Source organism: Anomaloglossus baeobatrachus, chromosome 2 (assembly GCF_048569485.1).
Source record: "Anomaloglossus baeobatrachus isolate aAnoBae1 chromosome 2, aAnoBae1.hap1, whole genome shotgun sequence".
Classification (NCBI taxonomy): Eukaryota; Metazoa; Chordata; class Amphibia; order Anura; family Aromobatidae; genus Anomaloglossus; species Anomaloglossus baeobatrachus.
The window spans coordinates 150,071,451-150,085,447 of NC_134354.1; the positions used below are offsets into that span (position 1 = coordinate 150,071,451).

Below are 13,997 nucleotides of genomic sequence, written 5' to 3' on the forward strand. Positions count from 1 at the left end.
AAATGTGTCTAAAAGATAATTGTAATATTTCAAAGGGGTTTTCACATAAACAAAGTAAATTGTAATCAATAGATCTTGGAATAATAATAATTTCCACATTCGGATGTGTTTAAAAAAAATATTCCTGTGCTGAGATAATCTTATATATGTGTCCCTGCTATGTACTGTGTAATGTACGTGTCTGACCGTACAGAGACATGTTCTGATCATACCACAGCTCCTGGGCAGGGAGGTAGAAAAAAAAACTATACAGACATTTCAAAATGGGATGACATATAATTCATTCTTGTGAGGTAAAACATTTCCTTGCCTAAAAAAATATTTTATTTCTTAGAAAGAATTATTTACAATCCCAAGCTGTAATGTCTGTATACTTTTTTCTTCCTCCCCTGCCCAGGAGCTGTGGCATGTTCAGACCTCTCTGTACGGTCAGACACGGCCATTACACAGTACATAGCAAGAGAAGATTATCTCAGGAAAGGAACATTATTCTTAAACACATCCAATTATGGAAATTATTATTATTCCAAGATCTATTGATTAAAAAGAACTTTAAAATTAACTCTGTTCATGGGGAAAACCCCTTTAAGGGTATGTGCGCACGTGTGCGTATTACATGCAGTTACGCTGCGTCCCCTGCACAATCTATGGAGATTATGCAGGAGACGTGCGCACGTGGCATGTTAGAACGCAGCGATTCGGCTGCTTGCCGAATCGCTGCGTTCTAAGAAGTGACATGTCACTTCTTTCGTGCGTTCTGCATGCTGTCTATAGGGAGAGGCAGCATGCAGAGCACACGTTCTCTGCCGGCACCATGCGCTTCAGAACGCAGCTTTTCAGCTGCGCTCTGAAGCGCACATTTTTGGTGCGGTGCAGAGCGCACACGTGCGCACATAGCCTAAGTGCCACGTGGAAACAATTAGAGATCTCAAAAAGACCAGAGCGCAGGTTAGCCTCGGCATGTAATAACTAATGTATGTGAATCAGAGATGTTTTCTTGCTTGTTGTCAGAATTAAGTCCACTTCTAAATGGAGTAAAGATGTAACCAGTTTCTAGAAAATATTTGAAAAGTAACTTGAACCTTGTTGGTGGTCACTATAGCTTTCAAAGAAATCTGCCACGTGGGCAGTGAGTGTAATTAGTTATGTCATGGGTCATGGTGGTAGTAATAACAGTGTCACAGATTACGACCTGAAGATACTGTAAATATTATAATTAGTGATATGGTTTATGTCAATGGCCAGGAAGGTGGTAAGGTCAACAACAGCACATAGTATATTAAATAGGAACTCAAGGGTAAGCTATGTATACAGATTCCAAGCCTGGGAAACAACAATATAAGGCTATGTGCGCACGTTGCGTAGTTACATAGTTACATAGTTACTTAGGTTGAAAAAAGACCTAGGTCCATCTAGTTCAACCTTCCTCCACCAGTTCTACATTTAGTCACTAAGTCACTAGTGTTCATGCAGAAATTTCTGCAGCGATTTGGCAGTGCATGTGCGCTTCAAATCGCTGCAGAAACACTGTGTAATGGATGCAGTGTGTCTGCAGAATAAATCCCGATTTCATGCTCTCTGGACGGTGCCCCCACCATAGACTCAAGTTGGAGCAGCATCCAAAGCGCATGGAAGAACTGGCATGTTGCTTTTTAGAACGCAGTGCTTCGGCAGCAGCCGAAGCGCTGCGTTCTAATACGCAACATGCGGATGGAATTTGCACAATCTTCATAGATTGTGCTGGGATCGCAGGACACATGCGCTTACACTGCAGAGCAATACGCAGCGTAAGCGCCTGAAATTACGCAACGTGTGCACACAGCCTAATGCATTATAACTGCTCTACTGAACTTGTGCCTATTTGAAAACGCCAGTTGACATAACCAACATGTGTGCTACACAAAAAGCACCGATGATTAAAAAAGAGAATTTTGTTTACTTACCGTAAATTCTTTTTCTTATAGTTCCGACATGGGAGACCCAGACCATGGGTGTATAGCTTCTGCCTCCGGAGGACACACAAAGTACTACACTAAAAAGTGTAGCTCCTCCCTCCGGGCTATATACACCCCCTGGATGACAATCTAACCAGTTCAGTGCAAAAGCTGAAGGAGGACATCCACCCATAAGTAGAAATAGAGTAAAACTCGGAACAACCGGAACCTCTATCTACAACAACAGCCGGTGAAACACACGGAACAAGAAACTGCCAACAGGCAACAGGGAGGGTGCTGGGTCTCCCATGTCGGAACTATAAGAAAAAGAATTTACGGTAAGTAAACAAAATTCTCTTTTTCTTCATCGTTCCTATGGGAGACCCAGACCATGGGACGTCTCAAAGCAGTCCATGGGTGGGAAATAAACAAAACTGAGAAGTAGGCAAAACCTAACTTCACAAGTGGGCGACAGCTGCCTGAAGGATGCGTCTGCCCAAGCTCGCGTCTGCCGAAGCATGAGCCGAAGCATGAGCATGCACTTGGTAGTGCTTCGAGAAGGTGTGCAGACTAGACCAAGTGGCAGCCTGACAAACCTGCTGAGCCGTAGCCTGGTGCCTGAAAGCCCAGGAGGCACCGACAGCTCTGGTCGAGTGCGCCTTAATTCCTGGCGGAGGGGGCACCTGAGAACACTGGTAGGCATCGGAGATGGCCGACCTAATCCAACGAGCTAGGGTCGGTTTAGAAGCCGAGAGACCCTTGCGCTGACCCGTGGTTAGCACAAAAAGTGAGGTGCACCGCCTAAAAGCGGCGGTGCGTGACACATAGATTCGGAGCGCCCGCACCAAATCCAAGGTATGCAACGCCTTCTCAAAGCGATGCACAGGGGCCGGACAAAGGGAAGGCAATGAAATGTCCTGGTTAAGGTGGAAAGAAGATACCACCTTAGGGAGAAAATCCGGAGTCGGGCGGAGAACCACCTTGTCTTGGTGAAAAACTAAAAAAGGTGACTCCGTAGAGAGCGCAGCCAAATCAGAGACTCTCCTGAGAGACGTTATGGCTACTAGAAAAACCACTTTCTGTGAAAGTCTAAACAAGGGAACCTCCCTAAGAGGCTCAAAGGGGGGTTTCTGTAAGGCCGTGAGGACCAGATTAAGATCCCAGGGATCCAAAGGCCGCCGGTAAGGAGGAATGATGTGAGATGCGCCCTGCTTGAAGGTGCGCACATGAGCCAGTCGGGCGATACGCCGCTGGAATAATACCGACAGAGCCGACACTTGTCCCTTGAGGGAATTGAGGGACAGTCCTAGCTGCAGTCCGGACTGTAGAAAGGACAGGATGGTCGGCAAGGAGAACGGCCAAGGAGCATGGCCGGAAGAACGACACCAGGACAGGAAAATCTTCCAAGTCCTGTGGTAAATCCTGGCCGAGGAAGACTTCTGAGCCTGAGTCATAGTGGAGATGACCTCAGAAGGAATGCCTGAAGCTGTCAGGATCCAGGACTCAAGAGCCACGCCGTCAATCTGAGAGCCGCAGAATTCTGGCGGAAAAACGGACCTTGAGAGAGAAGGTCTGGGCGGTCCGGGAGATGCCACGGCACCTCTACGGACAGACGGAGCAGGTCTGGGTACCAAGCTCGCCTGGGCCAGTCCGGAGCAATGATTATGACTCGACGGCCCTCCATTCTGATCTTGCGCAGAACCCTGGGCAAGAGCGCTAGAGGGGGAAACACATAGGCCAGGCGGAACTGAGACCAATCCTGAACCAGCGCGTCCGCTGCGAAGGCCTGAGGATCGTGGGAGTGAGCCACGTAAACCGGAACCTTGTTGTTGTGCCGGGATGCCATTAGATCCACTTCCGGAGTGCCCCACTTGCGGCAGATTGACCTGAACACTGCAGGATGCAGGGCCCACTCGCCGCTGTCCACGGTTTGACGGCTGAGATAATCTGCCTCCCAGTTTTCTACGCCTGGGATGTGGACTGCGGATATGGTGGACTTGGAGTCCTCCGTCCACTGAAGGATTCGTTGAACTTCCAACATTGCCAGGCGGCTGCGAGTCCCGCCCTGGTGATTGATGTAGGCAACCGCTGTCGCGTTGTCCGACTGGACTCGAATGTGCTTGCCCGCCAACAGGTGGTGGAAGGCTACGAGGGCTAGAAGAACAGCCCTGATTTCCAGCACATTGATCGAGAGGGCTGATTCGGACGGAGTCCAAGTGCCCTGTGCTCGGTGGTGGAGAAATACTGCTCCCCAGCCGGAGAGGCTGGCATCCGTGGTGAGGATCACCCAGGACGGAGTCAGGAAGGAGCGTCCCTGTGACAGAGAGAGAGGCCGAAGCCACCACTGAAGAGAGCCCCTGGTCTGCGGTGACAGAGCCACCAGCCTGTGCAAGGAAGAGGTCCGCTTGTCCCAACAACGGAGAATGTCCAGCTGCAGAGGACGCAGATGGAACTGGGCAAAGGGAACCGCTTCCATTGACGCCACCATCTGACCCAGCACCTGCATGAGGTGCCTGATGGAATGACGGCGGGGCTTCAACAGAGAGTGCACCGCCAGATGAAGGGACTGCTGTTTGACTAAGGGCAGCTTCACAAGTGCCGGCAGAGTCTCGAATTGCATCCCTAGGTACGCAAGTTCCTGGGTCGGGGTCAGAGTGGACTTGGGCAGATTGACAAGCCACCCGAATTGAACAAGCGTGGCGAGAGTGAGCGAGACACTCCGCTGGCAGTCTGCACTGGATGAGGCCTTGACTAGAAGGTCGTCCAGGTAGGGGATGACTGCCAACCCCTGGAGATGCAGGACCGCAACCACTGCTGCCATGACCTTGGTGAATACCCGTGGGGCCGTGGCTAACCCGAAAGGGAGAGCCACGAATTGGAAATGTTCCTCTCCGATTGCAAAGCGTAGCCAACGCTGGTGTGAAACCGCAATAGGCACATGCAAATAGGCATCTCTGATGTCGATGGATGCTAGAAAATCTCCTTGGGTCATTGAGGCAATGACCGATCTCAGAGATTCCATGCGAAAGCGCCGCACCTGAACATGCTTGTTGAGAAGCTTGAGATCCAGGATGGGCCGGAAGGAACTGTCCTTCTTGGGAACTAGGAAGAGGTTTGAATAGAAACCTCTGAACCGTTCCCGGGCGGGAACCGGAACAATTACCCCGTTGGCCTGCAAGGATGCCACGGCCTGTGAGAAGGCGGCGGCCCTTGAGCAGGGGGGAATGGACAGAATAAATCTGTTTGGCGGGCTGGAAGAAAATTCTATCCTGTAGCCGTGGGAGATGATATCCCGCACCCACTGATCGGAGACGTGTTGAAACCACACGTCGCCAAAGTGGGAGAGCCTGCCACTGACCAAGGACGTTGCTGGCGCAGCCAGATAGTCAAGAGGAGGCTGCCTTAGTGGCAGCGGCTCCTCCGTTCTTCTGAGGACGCGGTTTTGCGCGCCAGTTGGGTTTACGATCCTTGGCTGAGGCAGTGGACGAGGCTGAGGGCTTAGAGGATGACCAGTTAGAGGAACCTCGACTGGTTCCTGCCCTGGACAGGTTTTCTGGTTTTAGTCTGTGGCAAGGAAGTACTCTTCCCGCCAGTAGCTTCCTTAATAATTTCATCCAGTTGTTCACCGAACAGCCGGGACCCAGCAAAGGGGAGCCCAGCAAGGTACTTCTTAGAAGAAGCGTCTGCTTTCCACTCTCGAAGTCACAAGATCCTGCGGATTGCGAGAGAATTAGCGGAAGCCACCGCCGTGCGGTGAGAAGCCTCCAGAATGGCAGACATGGCGTAGGATGAAAAAGCCGAAGCCTGGGAAGTTAAAGCAACCACCTCGGGTATAGAGTCCCTGGCGAGGGAATGTATTTCCGCCAGAGAGGCAGAGACTGCCTTAAGAGCCCACACTGCTGCAAAAGACGGGGAGAACGAGGCTCCTGCCACCTCATATACAGATTTGGCCAGAAGGTCAACCTGGCGGTCAGTGGGATCCTTAAGAGAGGTGCCATCGGCCACAGATACGACTGTCCGGGCTGAGATTCTAGACACCGGAGGGTCAACCTTTGGGGACTGAGCCCACTCCTTAACCACCTCAGGTGGAAAGGGAAAACGGTCATCAGAGCCACGCTTTGGAAAGCGTTTGTCAGGACAGGCCCTGGGCTTGGTAACAGTGGTCTGAAAACTGGAGTGGTTAAAAAACGTACTCCTTGCTCTCTTAGGAGAGGTAAACTGGTGCATTTCTACCAGAGAGGCTTGTTCCTCTGACACTGGTGGATTGAGGTTCAGTACGGAGTTAATGGATGTAATCAAGTCACCAACATCCGCATCACCCTCAGATAAGTCAATGGGGTACATAGAGGTAGCGTCTGAGCCCACAGTAAAAGTATCTTCCTCGCCTTGCACCTCAGCTCGTGAATCAGAGCCGTGGGACGAGGAAGGAGAAGGGTCCCTGCGTCTCCGTTTAGGAGGACGGGGTCCTAAAACATGCTCTGGGAGCTCTGCAGAGCTCGGAGCAGCAGAGGCGCCCTGAGAAGGGGGCTGATGCATGCTCAGCAGAGTCTGGGACAGCTGTCCCATAGAGTCTGCAAAAGACTGGGAAATAGCTCTGGAAAAAGATGCTACCCAAGCCGGGGGTTCAGCCACCGGGGCCGGAGCAGCCGGAGGGACCCCTGAGGAGGCTCCAGGCTGAGGCACCACCATGTTAGAGCAGGCATCACAATGTGGATATGTGCTCGGTTCTGACAGAATGAGCTGACATGCAGTGCATATAGCGTACAGCTTAGCAGCCTTCTTGCTCCTAGTGACAGACATGCTGCTGAGGTGGAGACTCTGCAGTAAAGAATACACTCTTGTAGAATGACCCCCTGAGAGTGTATAATAAAAGCCCACAACCAGAGGTTGTGGCTTACCAGACCCCTGTGTGCCCTCCGGATTCCACAGCTCGGACCCCCAGTGAAGCGATGCAGCAGCTGCAGCAGCCAGCGCCGATCAGTGTGCAGGACGCTGAGAAAATGGCGCTGGAGTGAGGAGGGGGGGCGGGGATTAGCCCAAGAGCGGGAACCGGAGGGCCAGGGAGAGATACAGGGGAGGGAACATCTCCTTAGAAAGGAGTGTCCTCCCCTATGCTGAACGGCCGGTGGGCGGCGCCGCACTGCTCCCCTGCATGAATGACATGCAGGGGAAGCTGAAAACGAAACTAGGCCGCAACTGAAGCCGGGGCCTAGATTTCTATATGCGGCTGACGAGCAGGCACCGTCGGCGCGGTTCTCAGGATAAATCCAGAGAACCGGCCGGAATTTACAGTACAGTCAAAAGACACACTCTCCCCTTAATAAATGTACCCGGGACCCCTGAAAAATGTCTCAATACTTAGCTTTGAGACGCAGGGCCAAGTCCCTGGGGGGGGATTAAACGCTCCGTCCGGCAGGATCCTGACAGGGCTGCGGCTGGAGACCGGTCTCCTGCAAAGCAGAGAGAACCGTGATGGCTCCCACTTCAAGCCAGAGCCCGAGGGATGGTGAAGGAGCGCGGCATGTGAAGGCTCCAGCCTTGTGAGTCAACCTTAACAGCACTGCCGACACAGTGGGGTGAGAATGGACATGCCGGGAGTCCAGACTGGACCCGCTTTTCTTCCAAATCTTTGAAAAAAATCTTAAAAATGAAAAATCAGAGAATGCATGTGTGTGTTCTCCTGAACACAAAGCATTGAACTGGTTAGATTGTCATCCAGGGGGTGTTGTTACATCTTGTGGCTCTCCTGAGGCAAGGACTGAGGCAGTCTCCCATTCCTTGCCTGCCACGAGCACTCCTGCTCAGCAGCGCCGAAGGTCTGCCAGACTGCGCAGTGTGCAGGAGATACCTTCTCAGAGAGGCAGCAGAAGGGTGACACCTAGTGGTTCTCCTGTTACAAGGAGTGAAGCGGTCTCCCATTACTGGCCTGCCGCAGACTCTCCTGCTCAGCGGCCCCGAAGGTCTGCGAGGCTGCGCAATGTGCAGAGGTTTACTGCTCAGGGAAGCAGTGAGATTCCCGTTATCTCTGCACATTGTGAGACCGAGGATCCCGCCTCTATTTCCCAGAGGCAGGAGGGTGAGCATGTGCAATGCGTGGTGGGTCCTGATTCGCTCACTGACGTCACACGGCTTGATGACAAGGCTGGTGACGTGGTGAATCCTGACTGGCCCGGCTGGGACGTCGTGGACCCTGATTGGGTCAAGTCCGTCATCTCCGCCTCGCGCCCGCCCTCGGGTGGAGCTGCACCTCCTTAAAAGCTCCCCCTGCCATCATGGCGGCGCGCGACCGTCCTTCTATGTTTGGATGTCTGGCAGCGTGCTGCCACGCCACTGCTCAGGCATTACTGTCTCTTGTGGGCTTGGCCCTTGCTGCTCCGGCAGTACCTCGTTTGCAGGCCGTGTTCCTGCCTTGCTGCTCCGGCAGTACCCCCGTCAACAGGCCGTGTTCCTGTCCCAGGTGAGCTCCTCAAGTCTCCATTGGACTCACCTGGTTATTGAAAGCACACGTGCGTGGGCACCTCTGTGCTACCCTCGTGCCATATTCTCGTGACTTCCACTGGCACACGTGCGTGGGCACCTCTGTGCTTCCCCGTGCAACAGGTACACCGAGCCGTGAGATCTGTGCCATACAACCCTCAGGGGTTAGGGCAGATCGGTGTACATAGATCGTCTGTGACATTCCAGACGATCGCTAGCAGCAACCCGCTCACTCTTCACCCACCATAGCGGCGGTCCCTTACACCGCACAGTGGACCTTGACCGGCGGAAGCAGTCCATTTCCCATCTTGGCACGCTTCCCCGGGTCCCCCTCGTAACATTACGGTCGCGCCAAAGGTCTGGCTATGGCTGAAGAGCAGCAGCAGTTGCTGCGTTATGTGCAGCAGTTGGAGTCACGATTGGCAGCAGTGGAGCAGTCTTCCTCCGATAAGACTACTCTGACGACAGTCGCCAACCAGGCGGCTACCCAGGCTGTGCTATTGGGCGGAAGGTCTCCTCGCCTTGCGCTTCCAGAGCGCTTTAGCGGCAACAGCTCTGAGTGCCGTGGGTTTATAAACCAGGTTACCACCTACTTAGAGCTGTCCGCGACTCTTTACGCTACCGAGAAGGCGAAGGTAGCCTTCGTCCAGTCCCTGCTCACAGGGAGAGCGCTGAAGTGGTCCACGCCGTTGTGGGAGCGCGGAGATCGTGTGGTGAATAACTTAGCAGCTTATCTTGGGGCCATGAGAATGGTGTTCCTCGGGCCTCAAGTCACCCACGATTCCGCGCTGCGCCTCCTACGACTTCGGCAAGGGTCTGCTTCAGTCGGGGACTTTGCTGTACACTTTAGGACACTGGCCGCAGAGCTGGACTGGCCGGATAAGGTCCTTGTCCCTGTGTTTTGGGAGGGCCTGGCAGGGTTTGTCAAAGACGCACTGGCCACACGTGAGGTGCCTGCCACTTTAGAGTCCTTGATTCAGGTTGCCTCTCGCATAGACATCCGCCAGGCGGAGCGAAGGCTCGAGGTCTCTTCAGCACCCACGTCTTCTTGGCCTAAAAAGCGTCTGACTCCCGTCTTCCATCAGACAGGTCCCCCAGCCAGTCCTGTAGGCGACTCCGTGGAGTCAATGGAAGTGTCCAAGGTGGTCTCCTCTGCCCCAGGTTCTCGTTCTTGTGTCATCTGCTTTTCCTGTGGGCAGAGGGGACACATAGCTACCCTATGTCCCAAACCGTCGGGAAAAGACAGCGTCTAGTTTCTATCAGAGGGGGGACTCTAGACGCTACTTCTCCCTCTAGGTTGACTATCAGCGCCCAGTTGCAGTTCGGCACTACTCTCTTCTCTGCCCTGGCTTGCTTGGACTCAGGCGCTGAAGGCAATTTCATCTCGACCTCCCTGGCAACCCGATACTCAGTTCCCCTGGTTCTGTTGCCCAAGCCACTCAGGGTCCGGGTAGTCGACGGGTCCATACTACTCGATCCTATCACCCAGATCACCATCCCTCTCAGGATGGATGTACCACCGGGACACCATGAGCAGGTGTCCTTCCTGGTGCTTCCAGGGGGGACGGATGAGATCCTACTGGGTCTTCCCTGGTTGAGACAGCATGCTCCTATACTCAACTGGGCAACAGGGGAGATCTCATCCTGGGCAGGATCCTGTAGAGAGCACCTCGTGACTACCGAACCACCCGCTACCATTAGGTCGGTTGGGTCCTCAGGGAATACAGAGGGGCCAGGTTTACCGACACCTTATGAGGCCTACAGGGATGTATTTTCCAAAAGGGCCGCAGATACTCTTCCTCCCCACCGGCCATATGATTGCCGAATAGACCTGAAGCCAGGCTCCGAGCCCCCTAGGGGCAGAGTGTATCCACTCGCTGCTCCAGAGACGGAGGCTATGTCCAAATATATTCAGGACAGCCTGGCGAAGGGGTTCATTCGCAAGTCTATTTCACCGGCTGGTGCAGGGTTCTTTTTTGTGCAGAAGAAGGAAGGGGATCTGCGCCCCTGTATCGATTACAGGGGATTAAATGCAATCACAATCAAAAACAAATACCCTTTGCCCCTCATTAATGAGCTATTTGATCGATTCCGCGGGGCAAAGGTCTTCACAAAGCTGGATCTACGCGGGGCGTATAATCTAGTGCGAGTCCGAAAGGGCGATGAGTGGAAGACCGCCTTTAACACCAGGGACGGTCACTACGAGTATCTAGTAATGCCCTTCGGACTCTGCAATGCCCCCGCCGTATTTCAAGACTTTGTGAATGACATTTTCCGGGATTTGTATCTTTCCGTGGTTGCATACCTGGATGACATTCTTATCTTCTCCCCCGATCTTACCACCCATCGGAGGGATGTCATCCGAGTACTTAAGAGGCTCCGCACCCATTCGTTATATGCTAAGCTGGAAAAGTGCGTTTTTGAACAGGAATCCTTGCCGTTCCTGGGGTACATAGTGTCCAGTCAGGGGTTAGCAATGGATCCGGGGAAGTTGGAGACAGTGATGAACTGGCTTGAGCCCCGCTCGCTGAAGGCGATCCAGCGATTCTTGGGGTTCATCAATTATTATCGCCAGTTCATTCCCAACTTCTCGACGGTGGCAGCACCCATCATTGCCCTTACCCGCAAGGGCGCTAATCCCAAAGCATGGACACGGGAAACGGTAGAGGCATTTCACACTCTCAAAACTCACTTCTCCAGAGCTCCCATCCTTCATCGTCCAGACATCTCCAAACCCTTCCTACTGGAGGTAGACGCCTCTTCGGTCGGTGCAGGTGCAGTCCTGTACCAGAAAAACGAACGAGGAAGGAAACATCCGTGTTTCTTTTTCTCCAAGACCTTTTCTCCGGCCGAGAGGAACTACTCCATAGGGGATAGGGAGTTACTGGCGATGAAACTAGCATTCCAGGAATGGCGGCATCTCCTGGAGGGTGCGAAGCATCCATTTGAGGTTTTTTCTGACCACAAAAACCTCACATACCTCCAGACAGCACAACGCCTGAACCCAAGGCAGGCCCGTTGGTCTTTATTCTTCTCCTGGTTCCGCTTTATTATCCGCCACCTGGCTGGTGAGAAGAACGTACGGGCCGATGCCTTGTCACGTTGTATGGTTGTGTTGGAGGAGGACGAGGAGGAGCCTCGTCTTATACTACCCCCGGACAGCTTGAGGATGGTCACTCCCACTTCTTTGGACCAGGTGCCACCTGGCAAAACCCTCGTTCCCCCTGAACTACGGAACGAGGTGCTATCGTGGGCCCATGCCTCCAAGGTCGGGGGTCACTTCGGGGTCAAAAGGACCAGAGACCTGGTGACCAGGCATTATTGGTGGCCGAGACTACCCCAGGACATACAGGAATATGTGGGAGCCTGTATGTCGTGTGCTCGGAATAAGCCGTCCCGGCAGAGACCGGCAGGTCTTCTTCACCCACTGCCAGTGCCGGATCGTCCCTGGGAAGTGGTAGGGATGGACTTCCTGGGAGATCTGCCCAAGTCAGCAGGGCACAGGGTCGTATGGGTCATCACGGACCACTTCTCTAAAATGGTCCACTTGGTGCCTCTCCCACGACTACCGACGTCACGTGCTCTCGCCACCTTGTTCATTCGGCATGTATTTAGGTTGCATGGCATGCCTGACAAGGTGGTGAGCGACCGGGGTCCCCAGTTCGCGTCTCTGGAGAGAGCTCTGTAAGCTCCTGCAGATAGAGCTGAACATCTCCTCCGCATACCATCCCGAGACCAATGGACTAGTGGAGAGGACTAATCAGACCTTGGTAACTTACCTCCGCCATTTTATATCCGCGCACCACGACAACTGGGCTAACCTCCTTCCTTGGGCCGAATTTGCCATTAACAATTCGGTCCATGAATCCTCTGGCCAGACTCCGTTCCTACTCAATAACGGACAACATCCCAGAATCCCGGTTCCGATGCCCATTACGTCACCCGATACTAGAGTGGAGGATTGGGCGACCAAGGCCCGGGAGATCTGGGATGACACCCAAGAGGCTCTTAAAAGGGCCAAAGACCGGATGGTGACAACGGCTGATGTTCTTCGCCGCCCTGCACCATCCTTCGCCCCTGGTGACCTAGTATGGCTGTCCTCTAAGAATGTTAACCTACGGGTACAGGCAGCCAAATTCGCCCCTAGGTATCTGGGTCCGTTTAAAGTACTACAGCAGGTAAACCCAGTGGCATATCGACTCCAGCTCCCTCCACGCTGGGCTATAGCCAACACCTTTCACGTGTCCCTCCTGAAACCTGTACGACTTAATAAATTCTCGGGGTCCCTGCCGGCTCAAACCGACTCCCCGTCCGACGACCCTGAGGTGGCAAAACTTGTGGAGACAAAAGTCATACAGGGCAAGAGGTACTACCTCGTGGAGTGGGCCGGCCGTGGTCCGGAGCATAGATCCTGGGAGTTGGAGGATCATATCCGCGCCCCGGGTTTGATAGCGGCCTTCGAGCACGGACGGGGGGGGGGGCCTAGACGGGGGGGTAATGTTACATCTCGTGGCTCTCCTGAGGCAAGGACTGAGGCAGTCTCCCATTCCTTGCCTGCCACGAGCACTCCTGCTCAGCAGCGCCGAAGGTCTGCCAGACTGCGCAGTGTGCAGGAGATACCTTCTCAGAGAGGCAGCAGAAGGGTGACACCTAGTGGTTCTCCTGTTACAAGGAGTGAAGCGGTCTCCCATTCCTGGCCTGCCGCAGACTCTCCTGCTCAGCGGCCCCGAAGGTCTGCGAGGCTGCGCAATGTGCATAGGTTTACTGCTCAGGGAAGCAGTGAGATTCCCGTTATCTCTGCACATTGTGAGACCGAGGATCCCGCCTCTATTTCCCAGAGGCAGGAGGGTGAGCATGTGCAATGCGTGGTGGGTCCTGATTCGCTCACTGACGTCACACGGCTTGATGACAAGGCTGGTGACGTGGTGAATCCTGACTGGCCAGGCTGGGACGTCGTGGACCCTGATTGGGTCAAGTCCGTCATCTCCGCCTCGCGCCCGCCCTCGGGTGGAGCTGCACCTCCTTAAAAGCTCCCCCTGCCATCATGGCGGCGCGCGACCGTCCTTCTATGTTTGGATGTCTGGCAGCGTGCTGCCACGCCACTGCTCAGGCATTACTGTCTCTTGTGGGCTTGGCCCTTGCTGCTCCGGCAGTACCTCGTTTGCAGGCCGTGTTCCTGCCTTGCTGCTCCGGCAGTACCCCCGTCAACAGGCCGTGTTCCTGTCCCAGGTGAGCTCCTCAAGTCTCCATTGGACTCACCTGGTTATTGAAAGCACACGTGCGTGGGCACCTCTGTGCTACCCTCGTGCCATATTCTCGTGACTTCCACTGGCACACGTGCGTGGGCACCTCTGTGCTTCCCCGTGCAACAGGTACACCGAGCCGTGAGATCTGTGCCATACAACCCTCAGGGGTTAGGGCAGATCGGTGTACATAGATCGTCTGTGACATTCCAGACGATCGCTAGCAGCAACCCGCTCACTCTTCACCCACCATAGCGGCGGTCCCTTACACCGCACAGTGGACCTTGACCGGCGGAAGCAGTCCATTTCCCATCTTGGCACGCTTCCCCGGGTCCCCCTCGTA

General features: G+C 53.9%; 1 protein-coding gene across 6 annotated transcripts in view; it reads right to left on the bottom strand.

Moving 5' to 3' along the window:
• CDKL5 (cyclin dependent kinase like 5) overlaps positions 1–13,997 on the bottom strand; it is a 482,986-nt gene that overhangs the window by 273,777 nt on the left and 195,212 nt on the right. The gene's annotated exons all lie outside the window — the stretch shown is intronic.